General features: G+C 44.6%; 1 protein-coding gene across 1 annotated transcript in view; it reads right to left on the bottom strand.

Moving 5' to 3' along the window:
* The window catches only part of ASAP1 (ArfGAP with SH3 domain, ankyrin repeat and PH domain 1), a 315,920-nt gene that overhangs the window by 293,763 nt on the left and 3,659 nt on the right, over positions 1-18,498 (bottom strand). Inside the window, exon 2 of the mRNA XM_075920136.2 lies at positions 17,349-17,457. The gene's annotated coding sequence lies outside the window, so the exon portion shown is untranslated. The remainder of the gene's footprint in view (positions 1-17,348; positions 17,458-18,498) is intronic.

Below are 18,498 nucleotides of genomic sequence, written 5' to 3'. Positions count from 1 at the left end.
AAATCATTTTTGGTTTTTGCTTTCTGAAGGTTAGCATGTGTTTTTTTTTTCCCATAAATAGCACTAACTCATCCCCATCAGCAGAATGATGTGCCAGGCAAATCAGGAGTAGTCTCTCTAAACAACTGCTAGGTCACTGCACATTGCTAAGCAGGGCAGCTTTGTAGCTTTCACTGTTTATTTGGGTGCCGTTCTCTCTGGGCCTGAACCAATCAGGGGTTGAGGCACTCCCAAAGGTTCCTGAACACCCCCCATTCCTGTTGACTCAACAGAACCTCTTGAATGTGCTCAGAACTTTGTAAGACCAAGTCCCATATCCATGAGTATGCAAGCATCCCTCTACTCCACTGTGACTGCATCGCAGACATCTCTGCCTCTACCTTGTTCTCTCTCTCCTCCCTTAGGGAAATTGTGCTTCTGGTTCAGTAACTGGCCACGAGCAAACCAGGGGAAGATTTTTACTTGGGTTTGGTACTAATCTACTTCAATTTGACTGTTTTCACATCAGAGCTGACCAAAGCCAGAAAGTATTAATCAAAACAAGCTCTTCAACTCCACGAAACACAGAGCAGGGATGAAGTTGAATAAGCGACTTTGACCATAGGGGCCCAATCACCCCCTACACAGTCAACAGAAAGGCATGTTTGCATCTGAAGGGAACCTGTATGCTCACTGATGTGGTCATTGTCAGTTTCTTCTGTGAGTACTGATCCTTCCCTGCCAGAAAACTCCTGTCTTCTTCTAATGAGCAGCATAGGGTGGATGTGGATGTGGCTGTAGAAGAGGAAATGATTTAACAACTTTTGACATTCGAACAAAAGAAATCTAAGCCTCCCCTCAAAATGGTAAAGCAAAGACTGGGGACAATTTGTCTGACAGGAAAGCAGTTTATACTAACTCTCTTCCCCGCTGCCCAGAGACAAATGCCAGCTAGAGCCTTTCAACCCAACCAAATACAGTTTCTGTGAATAAACACTCATCTGGCAGGGATTCTAACAAATCCCTCTATAATCTATATGCAAGGTTCCACACAAAGCTGCAGCCTATGTTAAACAGCAGCAGCATAACTGTCATCGTCACTAACAGGGACAATCATTTCTACTCCGTGGGTATGTCTTTGTTCACTCCCTTACACAGTCCCTCCGGAGCACAGCATGTCTCTTAGAACCAAGACTAAAAGGCCACACAGAGTTGTTCACACTAACCAATAGCATTTAAATCATGTGACTCATTCCCTGAGTCGAGACATGCAAACACCTTCTACTTTGACCAGATGGATTTCTCCATACTACACACTGACTGTAGTCTTGTTGCTTGAATAATTAATAAAGGCTGTGAGTCAAATTCCCAGCTGATGTAAACTGGCACTGTTCCATTGAAGTCGATGGAGCTACGCAGAACTGGATCAAATGAGACTTCAATTCTATATATTAATTCTGTTTAGGGCCTTTTATTTTATAGGCTTCCAAAATAAGCTTTACACTCAACTTCTAAAGGGATTACTGCATCCTCCATTACTTACTACACTCACTTCTGAAGGGATTATTGCATCCACCATAGCAATGCAGTAGCTGTTTAACAGTGCAGCCCACACAACAGAATAGTTTGGGACAACAACAGTATCAGCTAGGGACTTTTTTCTCCAGTCTGCTCAATGTAGGGGAAGAAATATGTCTCCTTAGTCCTTATTGAAGAGAAATGGTATTTTACGGGGAAAAAAGAGAAAATATAAAAATTGCCTTTAAATTTTCAGTTGATGACAGAGGTAAGGTTGGTGATTCCCTGAGATCACACTATTGTAAAGGATCTGAAATTGAACAATGGCTTTTCTGGGTAGAGACTGTGCCTTGCACTGTTGCTTCTGATAGAAGCAGCAGCACTGGGGTGGGGTGGGGGGGAAGAAGGGGGTTGCAGGTGGCACCACGGAGACAGTGGGGTGCCCCCAGCACTGGCTTCTGCTTCCCCTCCTCTTGCTGCCTCAATCGGGGCGGGGGGAGGGGGAGAGCGAATAGTTGAGTAGTCGTCTCGACTACCCGATAAGTGTAGGCAGCAGGGGAGGTCTAAGCACACAGACCAGATGAGGCCTACAGGCAAGTTAGGTGCAGGAACACTTTCTCTTCCCCAAGTTTGTGCCTTGCTCTAGGGTGCATGCATCCAGATATCTGACGTGGAGCTGCATTGTGCATGCTCAGAGGCAGAAACAGAGGTGCCTGGGGAAATGTAGGTACTTAGTTTAGGCACCTACAAGGTTTGGGGGCAGCTGAGTGAAAAAAGCCTCATCATTGGGTAGTAAACTACTGGACTAGTTGATTACATCTCTAGTGGGAGGTTGTCAGATGTAATCAATGCATTGAATTACATACAGTTTGCTTTGAGGTTCTTTCAGCGCTAATGTGACCCTCCCCCCCGCCCTATTTTGCTGTAGTTCCTGAGCTCCACAGAGAATATGTTAATGTATTCATACCCCAAGGGCCCGGTGAGGAAGAACAGTTTTTGCGGAAGAGGGTTTTTTGCACAAAAAGGAGCCATCTACATGACTCTTTTTTGCGCAAAAGACTCTTGCGCAAAAACAGCTGCTCATTAATTATGCAAATGAAGCACGGTGATATTCCACGCCGAGCTTAATTTGCATAATCTTCTCTGCAAGAAGGCTACGGTGTTGTCGTAGCCTAAGGGCAAAGAGAAGGCCAATAGGTGTGGAGCATAAGAATATAAGAACGGCCATAGTGGGTCAGACCAAATGTCCAGCTAGCCCTTTATCCCATTTTCCAACAGTGGCCAATGCCAGATGCCCCAGGGGGAATGAACAGAACAGATAATCAAGTCGTCCCTCTCATATCACCCATTCTCAGCTTCTGACAAACAGAGGCTAGTGACACCATTCCTGCCCGTCCTGGCTAATAGCCATTGATGGACCTGACCTCCATGAATCTATCTAGCTCTGTTTTGAACTCTGCTAAAGTCTTGGCCTTCACAACATCATCTGCAAAGGAGCTTACAGTTCGGACAATCACATCAGTTAGGGGAGGATTTATTCAAGGGTATATTCAACATACTCCACTGACCAGGTGCTTACATTTAAGCATGCAATACAGTCCCATAATCTTCATATACTTCAATGCATAAATGGTCTGAAAAGGATGTTTTTTCTGAACCAAAGCCGCTATTTTGTAGTATGGTACAGCTGAGGATCTTCACTCTTTTGTACACATTTACTACAATGGAATCTATAGTATATACATTGCTCTGAAAGTGTCCTGCTCTATATGACTTTAGAAAAAGCCCTGAACTAATATTATTACATACTTAACCTCTCAGAAAAAGGAGTTCTGGATAGAAACTAGCTACCACATGGTGTGGTTGAAAAACCAAGGAGCTTAATTGTTATGATAGCACTGGATTCAGAAACAAAACACAGATGGCAGAAAGAGCCTGCTCAAATTTCCAAACAGATAGCTTTTGCCGGCACTAAAGCACTGTTTATTTAAACCCTGCTGTCATGCATGCAGTAAGTCATCAGACTTAACTTCCAATTTCCCTTGCATTAGTCAGTTTAAATTAGACTCGAAGGTTATTTGTACATTGCAATTAAACATCGCTGGTTGCCTTTGTCAGTTGTCTTAGGCTTGGGCTGTGAGGCTCTTTAGCTATAGTATAGACATTTGGCCATGGGCTAGAGTCCAGGCCCTGGGACCCTCCCTTCTTGAGGGGTTCCAGCATCCAGGCTCCAGTCTAAGCCTGAATGTCTATAACTGCAATTAAAAAGCTCTGCAGCTTGAGCTCCTTGAACCTGAGTCAGTTGACACAGGCCAGCCCGGAGTGTTCAATTACAGGGTAGACATACCCTGAGGGTCAAATTCTGCTCTCAGTTACAAGGGTGAAATTCCCATAAAAGGAAGTGGAAATTGCTTCTGAGCAGCAGAAAACAAAATTTGGCTTATAAGGCCCACATTAAAAAAAATATGAGTGAGGGCTATCATTTGTGAATGCAAAATATGTGTGCAAGTGCATAAGCCAATAACAGTGCACACAAAGCTTACATCTGCATATGTAACTGCTTATTTGCACATGTAGGCCCTGATACTGAAAAGTGCTTAATCATGTATTTGATTTTAAGCAAGACATTGGCACTGCTCATATGCTTAAAGTTAAGCATGTGTGTAAGTGTTTTGCTGGGTTGAGGCCATTATGACTTTTTTTTTACATGCACAAAATAGGAATCAATATTTGCTCATTTAATTTTAATATACGGTATCTATGACAACTAAAATTTTGTAAGTATGTCACTTAGGTAATTATGGTACACACATTACTCTTTTAGGTACCCACTTTAATCACGCATATAAGCCCATTAATTTAAAGGTGACTACTGTGTGTAAGTACTCATTAATGGAAGGGTTGCATCAGGCTCTTAATAAGCAATCAGCCTAAGAAAGAATCTACATACTTTACATAAAGATGATTCAACAATGTAAACTGTCACCAATTGATTCTAAATCCCATGCACTGGCATCCCTTGCAGTGCATCTAAATGGAAGAACAGTGGCTGTAGGAGATAAATGATCAGAAATATTACTCTGATGTTTATAAAATTGACTTCCTGTTGTCTGGAGTCCACCCAATTCCTTCCTCCACCATGTGTTACTGTCGTTCTTAATGATCATAATAGTAACGTACTGGGCCCTCAATGCGAGATCATGGCCACAATTTGCTAAATACCATTCAGACATACAGGCTATGTCTACACGGCAGGCTTTTTGTGCAAGAATAGCCAGTCTTGTGCAAAAACTTGTGGAGGGTCTACACTGCACGTGCATTCTTGCGCAAGTAAATTTACAGTAAGGAGTCGGAACAGAGGGCTTCTTGCGCAAGAGTTATTCCTCTCCCCACAAGGAATAAGTCCTCTTGTGCAAGAAGGTAGTGTGGATGGGCAACAGGGGATTCTTGCACAAGAAACCCCTATGGCTAAAATGGCCATTAGAACTTTCTTGCGCAAGAGAGCGTCCACACTGCCATGGACGCTCTTGCGTAAAAGCACATCCCTTGCACAAAAGCACATGGCAGTGTGGACATGCTCTTGCACAAGACCTTTTGCACAAGAACTCTTGCGCAAAACAGTGAAAAAAACAGGCCCAGCACCAATAACATTGCAATCAGGATAATGACAAGATGTTAAAAGGTGGATGACGTAAGCTAAGAAGGTGTGTGCAGGTGAAGCAGTTAACAGTAAAATATGCATCTTTGCACAATAAGCAGAAGTCTCAGGGCGACAAGCCATAAGTAGCATTTTTGCGCAAAAAGAGCCAATTGAAAAAAAAGCACAGGTACTCTGGTTGCTATTCACAGAATGGCCATCAGAGCTTTCTTTTGAGAGAGCATCCATGCAATCTGGACCCACTCTTGCACAAGACGTTTTTGTGTAAGATCTTTTCCGCAAAAAGCTTCTTGCACAAGAAGCCTGCAGTGTAGACGTAGCCCCATGGTTTACAAAACCAAAGTGCCAGGTCCACTCCTGGTTCTTAGACTACTGGCATCCCAAGTGAGATCATGTGCCTAAAACCACAGGGTCAGCTCAGCACTGCTTTCATGGTAGACATATTAAACGTAGCGCAATAGAGGTGGTATACAAGAAAAAAGAAAAGAGTGACAGTGTATTAATTGATTGGGTTCTGTTTACAGTAACAGTAATTGAGATAATTAGTAACAGATGGAGGCTGACTGTCGATGTATCGCAAGTCATTTGATCCTGTCGAGTGCCAGGTGAATAACTGTGCACATTTGTAATTTTTTTTATCCATAGAACAAGAATCATAAAGAAAGAGGACACCCTCTGCAACGGTCCTGCCACAAAGCCTGCCTGTCTAGTGCATTGGGACACATCTGTTGCTATGGGCTAACGGTGAAGTATGTTAGCGTGTACAGGTTAATTCATACCATGCATTGGAATCTCAGCATTGTGGGTGATACATGTGCTATGAGAGAAGCCAATATGATTACAGCCTGAGAACTACAAAGTTGATTAAAGGAGTTAGGTGCCAAATCTGAAATTCCATGAGAGCCAGACATTTAATGCCCTTGGGCACATTTCAAAATCTCCACTTGTAGGGTATGGCTAGACTACATGCTTCTGCCCCACAGAGGCATGTAAATTAGACTACCCAACATAGTCAATGAAGCGGGGATTTAAATATCCCCCACTTCATTAAAATAAAAATGGCCACCATGCTGTGCCGGCTCAGCTGATCGTCGGCACAGTGCGGTGGTCAAGACGCAGATCGGTCGACAGGGAACGCCTTTGTCGACCGCTCTCTTATGCCTCGTCAAACGAGATTTACAGGAGCGGTCGACAAAGGCGTTCCCTGTCGACCGATCCACATCTTGACTGCCGCGCTGTGCCAACGATCAGCTGAGCCGGCACAGTGCGGCAGCCATTTTTATTTTAATGAAGCGGGGGATATTTACATCCCCGCTTCATTGACTATGTCGTGAAGTCTAATTTGCATGCCTCTGTGGGCAGAAGCATGTAGTTTAGACATACGCATAGGAACCGAACCTGAGACTTGCAGAGCTTAGTGCATGAGCCTCTATAGCTTGAGCTAAAAGCCAGCTGCCTCTCAGCTAAGGCTGTAGAGCCCACTCATTCTTTTTCTCTGTAAGTGCTACTACATGGAGCAGAGAATCAAACCTAGTAGGCGTGTGGGTTACATCTGCAGCACCAGAACCTTACAATGAATGGCGGTGAAGGGACAAAGTTTCCATGCCTGGGAAATGATGCCGAGGCTTCGAAACAGATTTGGTTCTGCAGTGAAACTATGCAGAAGGGCTTGGACCCCTCTGTACACCATGAAGCATTGTTCTGCAGTAGCACTCTGTGAGATACCGTGGAAAGAGAACAGGGGGCTTTGCTGAACCATGGAGAGGAGGGGAGAGTGGATCCTCAACTCCATGCATCTACTGGCCAAAGCACATCTTTAGTGGCCACATCGTGTAGTGTTCCATGCCTTCCACACCTGGGCTGGGGTGGTGGGAGGGAGAATTTCTTTCATCCCAACACCTGCAGAGGTCCCATGCTGAAAACCCATCTACTTAGGCTATATCCATGAGAAGAACCTTGGGCTATGAGAGTGGAAGTTTAGTGTAGGACCCAGTAAGCAGTTTGCCTTGTGTATGTAGCAATTACACATGGTGCCATACGCTGCTTTCCCAGAGTCTGAGCTGCAGGGCTCAAGCCCCAGCTTACCTGTGAGATGTTTCTGGTCTCATATCCCTGTATCTCCTAGGAAAATCAACACCAGTTCTGGACCTGCCCCTTTCTTTTGTTACTGGGGTCCCCATTCTATGCACCCCTTCAGTAGGAAAGTTTCTGTGACAGGTTTTTGACAGGTCCATTTTGCCTGAGGGGTGGGGTATAAATGAATGCCTGAATAGGGGATGCTCTTTTTCCAATCTCACTTGCATATATATTCAGAAATTATCAATACAATCTTAGCAGAATAACATGCTTTTAATAATTGGGAGGAAGAAGAAATGAACTCCAGCTATTTAATACTGATTGAAAAATTAATACCCTTTAGAGGACTGGTCTGGCAACAAAACACTTGTCTTACTAGTTGTGGGGTGGCGGGTCATAAAAACAATTACTCAAGTTAAAATTGTGTTTGCTACTGCTAGACTTTTGTTCAACTTGCTTTACTAGTACTATACAGTTACAAACTGTGAAATTAGTAATACAAGAGTGAACACATTTATCTTTGGGACCTTAAGCCAAAAAGTTGATCATTTCTTTTTCAAAGAGAACACAAGGGGGATCTACCAGGTAAATCCCATTAGTAGTAATACTATTTTAACAGCTCACATAATGCACTTTTAATAATAATAGCTAGGCTGTTCAATATGTATTTTTCAAACATTAAATATCTAATTCTCCCATGGTGGGAAGTATGTAACTCTCACTCCCATCTTACAGGAAGGGACGTAAGGACTCGTTTCTGCCATTCACCCTTCTACTTCCCAGTAGGGATGGTGTTTCCCGTAGCTCCATAGAATGCCGGGGGGAGTGCAGCCTCTGCTAATCTCCTCTGCAGCCAATCAGATCTGTGCTGCCAGGCCACAATCTCTTTCATTTTGGGATAATTAGTACCACCCATCATTAGCCTGATCTGAATATGGGAGGAAGGACTGCAGTTGTGGCTAATCCCTTTATGGGGGTACAAGATGGTAAGTTTCCTTACAAACTCCCAACCCTACTCTTCCAAGCCGCAGCCAGACATAATCTAGCTCAAACAGTTTAAGCATCTTGCCTGATGCCACAGAAGCAGTCATCTGCAGAGCTAGAATTAGAGGGCAAGGGTTCCATGCTGCAAGTCCTGTACACAGATCACCAGAATACTCTTCTTTCCTTGAAGTGTAACCCTGTGTTGCTTTAAGATCATGAGCGCATCCCATGTGGATATTGAGTACCAGAGGTATGTGTGTTTTGTTGCATCGGTACTCTGCTATTATCCCTGTGTTGATAACTCTGCCGGTGATGATAAATAGAAGTATTGCAGCAATATGTAAATTGCTGGCACACACGTTACTTCTGCCACCTCTGAATTTTTTCATGTATCTATTCAGGTTTTGTTTTCCCCCAATAGTAGCTGCTTGCCCTTCCCCGCTGCCTCCTTTAAACAAATCAAGTTCTGCTTCCTTGTTTATTTCCATGCCCCTGTCCTGTGCACCAGTAGGAGACTCTTTGTACACACAAATCAAAAGGAGTTCTATGCATGCCCAAGAGAAGCTCATGTAGAATACACATTATTCAATTTTTTTCTCTCCTTAAGCTGTTTAAACATTGTGGAAACAACACATTCCAGTAACTTTTTGCAAACAAAAGCCCTGTGCTTGAGAGAATGCACAGCAAGCAGTTTACACATACAGACTCTGTGTTTTCTCAGAGCTGGTTATTTTGTTAGATTATGATCAAACAGAATCCTTTAGAAATGAGGAATCATTAGAAGCACACACCACTCATCCTAACATCTTATAGCTAGATGCAGAAATCAACTCATTTCAGTTTAAATTTCTTGAGCGTCACCATTCTCATAAATGCAACCAAGGTTCCTAGTCTAAGATGATGCTATTTATATCTTCAGCCTGAGTAAAATGAAGCACAATTTAAAAATTTGTAAGGGTAAGTGGATCCGATACTTACATGGACATGATCGTTTTCTCTTGTGAAGCTCTTACACATAGAAATGTTAACAGGGTTTACAAAATCCATCTGTTTGCAAAACCACCATCTCCAAGTGTATTCAGATTTGTAAGTCACAGCAGGTGCATAAACTGTGGCTGACTCATTCAGCATACAGATTGAGTCAGTAATGCTGCTCTGTATTTCCTTGTACTGACACAGAGCACAGTTTTGCTTCTCAGAACATTGTGAAAAGCTGATTCCAATTCGCCAAGTCAAGATAATTTAGTATTTGAAATGGTTGAATCAGTGAATTCTGCAGGGAAAGTTTCAGAGTAGGAGAGCAGCTATAAGTGATATATAATATTCCTAGGAATTTCTAGAGCACCATTCAGGAGATGATACCTGAGCAGTTCACAGATATTACTGAATTAAAGCTGCAGCATTCCAGAGTGCTAAGTGATTTCACTGATCCCCATTGCACAATGGGAAATGGGGACACAGAAAGGAGAAGTGATTAGCCTATAGTTTGACTGTCTATGATCCAGAAAGCTTTCTGCAGCTTGCTGGAGTGTGCACATGTAACCCAAAAACCTACTGGGTGTGGTCCACTGTCCCATGCAGTGGCTCTTAGACCACTGACAAAGAGAAAGAATGTGTCTGCTGTACAGCCTTAGCTGAGAATCAGCTGCCTTTTAGCTCAAGCTGAAGAACATGGGTTCCCAAACTGGGGGCGTGGCATGAAGAAATTCCAGGGGGGGGCGCAAGGTGACCCCGCCCCACCCCACCCCAAAGTCAATACCCCCTCGCAAATTTTGCTGCTATTTTTTTTTTTGGCCCTGGTCAGTTCCTTTTTTTTTGCTCAACAAGTTTTGCTGATATGGGGGAGGGGGGCGTGAGGGCTTCTCAAAAATAAAAAAGGGGGCGTGATGCCGAAAAGTTTGGGAACCACTGCTGTAGATGCTCCTACACTAAGCTCCAGATGTCCCCAGGTTTTGGTTCTGCCTGTCAGTATTACATACGCAGTGCTAACCTCTCTGCAGGGGTCAGGTACAATGTAAAGATGTTAAGGACTTTTTGACTAGTCGACTATCCGATAAGCAAATGCTTATCGGATAGTTGAGATGACTAGTTGCTTCCCCCGCACTTTGCTACCTCTATCGATGGAGGGAACAGGATTTCAAAGGGGGCAGTGCCGAACAACTGATCCCAGGCTCTGTGCGGCACTGTTCCTTTGAAACGCCGCGGCAGTGTTTCAAAGCAGCAGTGCCACATGGAGCCCGGGGTCAGCTGGGGCCGCCCTAGCTGACCCCGGGATCCATGAGGTATTTTTGCGGAACCCGGAGTCAGCTGGGGACTCCCCAGCTGATCCCAGGTTCCGTGGAAATGCTGCGCGGAGCTTGAGATCAGCTGGGGAGTCCTGAGCTGATCCCGGGTCTGCACAGCATTTCAAAGCAGCAGCGCCACATGGATCCGGAGGTCAGCGGGGGGCACTCTTGTACATTTCAAAGCTGGTACACCGCGTGCAGTCCTACCATGTTAGGACTACATCAACTAATCAAAACTGGCGACAGATCTCTGCCATCCCAAAACAAAAGCAATAAATGATAAATGCAAGAAAAAAGCAATAATACAAGATGGAAACTGGGTCGTAAAAATGGAAACTTTTGAGAAAATTATTTTTGACAAAATTCCAATGTAAACATAAGCAAAAGCCAGATTTTGTCAAAACAGTTGTTTTGATTCTATTAAGTGTCACACTCTGGTCTCATCAGAGACAGGATCAAGGAGTAGATGGATGAGGAGTTGATCGGTGTGAGGCAGATGTCACGTTTCTGGATTTATTATCCAGTTTTCAGTATTTTGAGATAGATCCTGATCCTATTTCACTCATTGCCACAGGCAAAATGTGATTCTTCATAAATGCTACTTAGAGCTCCTTTTATTAACACCCTCTTCCTGTGTGCTAATCACACTCATATCTCCTTACAAATCTTCCTTACAAATCACGCTTTTCATCAAGCTCTGGGAGCTACTAGTTTCTTCCTGTTTGCCTTAGGGCAGTGGTTTTCAAACTTTTTTTCTTGTGACCCACTTGAAGAAAATTGTTGATGTCCATGACCTGACATAAATATCTATCTTTTGACTAGCATGCAAGTTTGGGGGGGGAGGGAGGAGTCAGGGATGAGGGGTTTGAGCTGCAGGAGGAGGCTCTAGGTGTGGGGGGCTCAGGGCTGGGGTAGCGGATTAGGGGGCGGGGTTATCTCCAGTGGCTCACGGTCAGTGCCACAGTGCAGGGGCTACAGCAGGCTCCTGATTGTCCTGGCATCGTGGACTGTGCTGCACCCTGGAGACAACCAGCAGCAGTTCTGGCTCCTAGGCAGAGGTATGCAAGTGTCTCTGTGCACTGCTCTCAATCACAGCCACCGCTCCCCAGCTTCCACTGTATGGTGTCCAGCCAATGGGGGTGCAGAGTTGATGCTTGGGGATGGGGGCAGCATGCAGAGCCCCGTGGCTCCCCTGCCTAGGACCCGGACCTGCTCCTGGATGCTTCCAGGACATAGCATAGTCCATGGTGCCATGAAAGGCAGGAAGCCTGCTTTATTATCCCTGTTGGTCATCCTATAGCTAGGTGGCTCATTGGCTGACGTTCTGTGACCTAGTACTAGGTTGTGACCCATAGTTTGAAAATCTCTGCCTTAGGTATTTCTCTGGCCTCTCTGACATTAGCATTAGTGACATCTATAAAGTGATTTCCACAGCGGACAAACACTGCTGCCTGTCTGCCTCACATTCATCAGCATTGCCTACTGTGTTTTTGAGCTATTCTTCCTGTGGCACTTCCCTTCCTTACAGAAGGGTGAGTCATGAGGCACACGTTCTAAAAATGGGCCGGCTTGCAAGCACACCCCTTTGTCTTCCTTTAGGTAGGTCTAAAGGCAATAGAATCATAGAATCCTAGAGCTGGAAGAGACCTCAGGAGGTCATCGAGTCCAGCCCCCTGCCCAAAGCAGGACCAAGCCCAACTAAATCATCCCAGCCAGGGCTTTGTGAAGCCAGGACTTAAAAACGTCTAGGGATCAAGATTCCACCACTTCCCTAGGTAACCCATTCCAGTGCATCACCACTCTCCTAGTGAAATAGCTTTTCCTAATATCCAACCTAGACCTCTTCCACTGTAAATTGAGACCGTTGCTCCTTGTTTGGCCATCCTCACTACTAAGAACAGCCTCTCTCCATCCTCCTTGAAACTTCTCTTCAGGAAGTCGAAGGCTACTATCAAATCTCCCCTCTCTCGTCTCTTCTGCAGACTAAATAAGCCCAAATCCCACCGCCTTTCCTTGTAGGTTATATGCTCCAGCCCCCTAATAATTTTGGTTGCCCTCCACTGGACCCACTCCAATGCATCCACATCCTTTCTATAGTGGGGGGAGGGGCAGAACTGGATGCAGTACTCCAGATGTGGCCTCACCAGTTCCGAATAAAGGAGAATAATCACTTCTTTAGATCTGCTGGAAATGCTCCTCCTAATGCACCCTAATATGCCATTAGCCTTGGCTACAAGGGCACACTGTTGACTCATATCCAGCTTCTTATCCACTGTAATCCCCAGATCCCTTTCTGCTGAACTGCTACTTAGCCAGTCAGTCCCCAGCCTGTAACAATGCTTGGGATTTTTCTGTCTCATGTGCAGGACTCTCCCCTTGTCCTTGTTGAACCTCATCAGATTTCTTTTAGCCCAATCCTCCAATTTGTCTAGGTCACTCTGGACCCTATCCCTACCCTCCAACGTATCTACCTCTCCCCCTAGCTTAGAATCATCTGTGAATTTGCTGAGGGTGCAATCCATCCCCTCACCCAGGTCATTAATAAAGGTGTTGAACAAAACCAACTCTAGAACTGATCCTTGGGGCACTGCTTGAAACCAACCACCAACCAGACATAGAGCCATTGATCAGTACTCATTGGGCCCGACAATCTAGCCAGCTTTCTATCCACCTTACAGTCCATTTATCCAATCCATATTTCCTTAACTTGCTGGCAAGAATATTGTGGGAGACTGTATCAAAAGCTTTGCTAAAGTCAAGGTATATCACATCCACTGACTTCCCCATGTCCAAAGAGCCAGTTACCTCATCATAGAAGTTAATCAGATTGGTAGGGCATCAATTGCCCTTAGTGAATCCATGTTGACTCTTCCTCATCACTTTCCCCTCTTTGAAGTGCTTCAAAATTGATTCCTTGAGGATCCCCTCCATGATTTTTCTGGGGACTGAGATGAGGCTGACTGGTCTATAGTTCCCTGGATTGTCCTTCTTTCCTTTTTTAAGATGGGCACTACATTTGCCTTTTTCTAATCATACGGGACCTCTCCCGATCTCCACGAATTTTCAAAGATAATGGCCAATGGCTCTGTAATGACAACTCCCTCTCCAACTCCCTTAGTACCCTTGGATGCATTAGATTCGGCCTCCTGGATTTGTGTGTCTAACTTTTCTAAATACTTCTTAACCTGTTCTTTCTCCATTGAGGGCTGCCCACCTCCTTCCCAAACTGTGTTGCTTAGTGCAGTAGTCTGGGAGCTGACCTCCTCTGTGAAGACAGAGGCAAAAAAAGCATTGAGTACTTCAGCTTTTCCCGCATCTGTCACTAGGTTACCTCCCTCATCTATTAAGGGCCCCACACCCTCTCTGATCACCCTCTTATTGCTAACATGCTTGTAGAAACCTTTCTTGTTACCCTTCACATACCTTTCTAGCTGCAATTCCAAATTGTGCTTTTGCCTTCCTGCTTACTCCCCCACATTCTCAAGCAGTATGTTTATACTCCTTCCTAGTCATCTGCCCAAGTTTCCACTTTTTGTAAGCTTCCTTTTTGTGTTTAAGCTCACCAAGGATTTCCCCGGTAAGCCAATCTGGTCGCCTACCGTATTTGCTTTTCTTACTGCGCATGGGGATGGTTTGTTCCTTTGCCTTCAATAAGGCTTATTTAAAATATTGCCAGTTCTCCTGGACTCTTTTCCCCTTCATGTTAGCATCCCAGGGAATCCTCCCCATCAGTTCTCTGAGGGAGTCAAAGTCTGCTTTTCTGAAATCCAGGGTGTGTGTATTTCGCTGCTCTCCTCAGGGAACTTTGATTGGGAATGCTTTATTTCTTCTTTTTGAGGGATCAGCCAACAGAAGTGTCTGAATGAGTCATGAATTCAGAGGCTAACTCAGATGTAGCAAGTCCTTAAAGATGAAGACCAGCTCCTTGAGTTGCCACCTGAAGTGAACTGGAAGCCAAGGGAGGGTATGGAGTACTCATGTAATGCGCTCTTCATATTTTTACAGATGCTGTGTTCTGCACCAGGCTGAATTTCTGTGTTGTCTTCACTTTCAGCTCCAGATGAAATGAGTCACAGTGGTACAGGCTGGAGGTGATGAAACCCTGTTACACTGTGACCATATCCCCATGTGACAGGAAGTTGTGCAGTTTCCTGTTAAGCTGGAGATGGAAGGAATCACTTCTTAAAACTGCAGCTACCTGGAGATTAGAGTTGATGCGTTCAGGAAGACCTCAGGACATTGTCCTAAGTGATGACAAGAAGGTGGAGGGCAGATACCTTTGACAGAGGAAGTGAGCACCTCCTTCTTTTCCTTTCCCAAAAGCATCACTTAAAGGTGTTGTGCCAGGGTTCAACCGGAGCCAGTGGCTGTTTTTCTGGGTGCTGATATCGTAGGGATAGAGCCCTGCATATTGGCGGAGATCTGCTTTATAGCCACGGATAGTGGAGTGAATAGTAGAGTGGATATCCATGCAGGGATTCCCCCTCTCTGCTTAGCTGCCGACTGAGGGGGCGGCACTAGGGCAGACCCTAGCACTGCCAGCAGGGAAAGGATGCAGCAAGATCTCCCTAGCTCTTTCTGCAGGTGGGGCTGAGAGTCAGTGAGCAGCGACCTGCAGAGCTCTGGGTCCAGGTCCCTGCTCTCCCTTACCCCCAGTCTCTGCTTTCATGCTGCCTGCCTCTTCTCTTTACAACACTGCTCCCTCCTCCCTCTCCTGGGGTATGTCTAGACTACATGCCTCTGCCGGCAGAGGCATGTAAATTAGACATACCGACATAATCAATGAAGCGGGGTTTAAATATCCCCCGATTCTTTCAAATAAAAATGGCCGCTGAGCTGTGCCGGCTCAGCTGATCATTGGCACAATGCGGCAGTCAAGATGCAGATCGGTCGGCATGGAATACCTTTGCCGACTGACCCTGTAAACCTCATTTCATGAGGCAAAGGCTTTCCTTGCTGACTGATTCGCATCTTGACTGCCGTGTGCCAACGATCAGTTGAGCCGGCACAGTGCGGTGGCCATTTTTATTTGAATGAAGCGGGGGATATTTAAATCCCCGCTTCATTGACTATGTCAGTATGTCTAATTTACATGCCTCTGCCGGAAGAAGCATGTAGTCTAGACATACTCCTGGTGTGCTGTGCAGATACAAGTAAAATCCGGATCATGGATTACAGATTGGATGATGAGTAGAGCCTGGTGGATGCAGAGCGGATGCAGATCTACCTTTCCTCTACTCAAGGGATTCTTTGATTATGTGTTTTGAGATGAATTATAAAGTTTGGTGAAAGACAAAATAGTCTCAGTAAAAATATATTAAAACAAATAAGATTTAAAACAAATAAGCACAGACATAACCTCCACACCCCTACAAGGCTGTACAAAAGACAAATCACACGATTATTTACTATAGAAACCTTCCTTCATTCTCTACTCTTTTCTATTGAGTCTAAGTTAGCTCTTCAGAGAAGGCAGGTTGTCTCATTATGCCTAGAATGTGCCAGGCACACCTATGAGACTGCTGTAACAAGTAAATAATAATCAAGGTCCTGTATACACCATAATGAGCTTGACCTACATTCTATGGCAAGGCACCTGGATTCTGGTGATACTCTGCAGCAGATGGGAGAATGTGCAGTCACTTCATAGCCTTTAAAACTAGGGTGGTTTTTGTTGAATTAAATATGAAAAAGAATGTAATCAGTACAGTATTTCTTGTCTTGTTTAAATTACGGTTATTTTAGGATGCCCCCAAAATGTTTCACTTTTCATTTCAATTCACTGCAGAATTTTGTACTGAAACCACATAACTGCATTGAGAAGCTGCAATGAGAGAAGCTGGTAGCCGTGTTAAGAATTAATTGAGGTTTTTGGTAGCTGGTAAGGTGCAAGAAGTACTCTGGGTTTGTGGGAGTGACACATTATCAAGATATTTCCATTGGCCCATGATAGATACAGTTAATAATGTTGATGTTTACAATGGCATCATTAAGTTTCAGAACCAAGCTATGAAGGCAAGTATTCTGATAGGTCTGGATTGATTCACGCTTGAAAAGCTTTCTTCCCCATCTGCTGGAAATGTAGTTTCTTTAATAAAGTTTAGACCAGGGGGTCCCACCTTGGGGTACACAACCCCTCAGGGGGTACGAGAAGCTTGTAAAGGGGGTATGGAGAATATTTGGTAAATAACTAGATTGTCCTAATTGAAATATTCTCAAAGTAGTAGTGTTAGTGAAAAAAGTTGTGGATTCTAGAGTCTAGAATTTATTTCCTTTCATATTGAATAGGGGGTACGGGAAGGTTTATTAAAAGCCAAGGGGGCACGGGGACCGGAAAAGGTTGGGAACCCCTGGTTTATGTTATGATACCCAGGTCTCTGAGAAGGGGTGGATTCTCCAGAATACCCTAATGGCCATGGGAAATGCAGACTACTTAGGGTACTTTCAACACTAACGTCCAAAACAGCGTACTTAGAATTATGCCCTCAGGCACAACTTGGATTTTGTTCTGAGAGGGGAATTAGAGATTGGACCGAAATCGAAAGTTTGGATCTGGACAGAGGAGGCAACAGATTTGCCAGGCCCTGGAGCAAGGTGGGGGAGGGGCAGCTCTGCACTCCTGGAAGGGGCGGGACCTTGGGTGGAAAGGGAGGAGCTGGAGCAGCCATCCCTCAGTGCCTCAAGGAGCACACTGTGCCATGGTTCCCTCAGCAGCCATCTGAGCTGCCTGGAACGCACCCCGCAGTGCTCCAGTGGCAACTGAAAGGACCTAGGGCTCTGGCTGGTGGCTGGGAGCCCTGGACCCTTTTTCAATCACTGGGACCTAGGGCAGTTGCCCCCTTCCCTACCTCTGCATCAGTGGTCCTGGATCTGGATCTAAACTTTCCTCATTGGCGGTGGCAATGAAAGGGTTGTTCATTTGCAGAATTTTAACAGAGGTTCATTTCTCAGTGAAACCTGGGGAGTAGACAGGAGAGGTCACCATTTGCCTGATTCTCCTCTTACACATACTGATCTTACACCAGTATAACTCTAATAGCTTCACTGGGGCTTATTCCTGATTTACACCAGTGTGAGTACCAAGACAATTAGGCCTCAAATTTTCATCCACAGTGAGCCTCTGAGAATCATGCACTGCATTAGCCAGGCAAGGAAGCTGATGCTTCTTAAAAGCAGTTGTCAAGGACACACCGGGCACTGCACAACCCTGTGGAATTCAGCTTTGCCATCTCCTGCCTGGTTTATTTTGGACATCACTGTTGCCAGGAAGAATTGCAAAGGGAGGGGGTTGATAACATTTCTAAATCCAATGTCAAACTGTAGAATACATTTGAATCCCAGCATTGGGCTTATCACAGCCACCACTTGCTGTTAGATGTGATTTCTGAACAACCCCCCCTTATGCCTTAATTTGGAATAAGATGAGATTGAGTTATTTTCTTTTGTTATTGCCCACAATGAAAAGGTGTGGTTGAGGACGAGAATGATGGAGGATGTTCCTTCAAAGGTGTATGTCATGTGCCTGCACTCCAAAGCATTCACTCTATCTTCCTACTTGCTGACCATTTCATTCAGTTTTCCAAATTCTCCTTGCGTTGTCCCTGCTCTCAAATGGGTCCTTTTAGTTTAAAAAGAAACACTAAATGCATCTAGTATAGCCAATATTTCTCATGCATGTTGTTCTAGTTGAGGCACAGACAACTTGGATTTAATGCTTTTTATTTAAAGAGTATGTCCCAGATCCCCAAAAGGATTTTTATTTCAATGTGAGTTAGTCATCAGCAAACAGAGCTGGTTCTGGCCCATTGTTTTTAATGACATAATAAGACCTATACAATTATCAGTCTTTCTAGATGCATTGTATTTTCTTTGCAAACAAACCAGGCTACCTACAATGGATGTAGCGATTTGAAGAGTGGGTGTGCAGTAGTGTAATTTGTTTCCAAATGGAAAGTATGGGTTCTGACATACATAATGGGTGGCATTTGATAGAGGACC

Source organism: Pelodiscus sinensis, chromosome 2 (assembly GCF_052426305.1).
Source record: "Pelodiscus sinensis isolate ZL-2025 chromosome 2, ASM5242630v1, whole genome shotgun sequence".
Taxonomy (NCBI): domain Eukaryota; kingdom Metazoa; phylum Chordata; order Testudines; family Trionychidae; genus Pelodiscus; species Pelodiscus sinensis.
The sequence above is the reverse complement of the archived record's forward strand: the minus strand, read 5'-3'. Positions and strand labels throughout refer to the sequence as shown.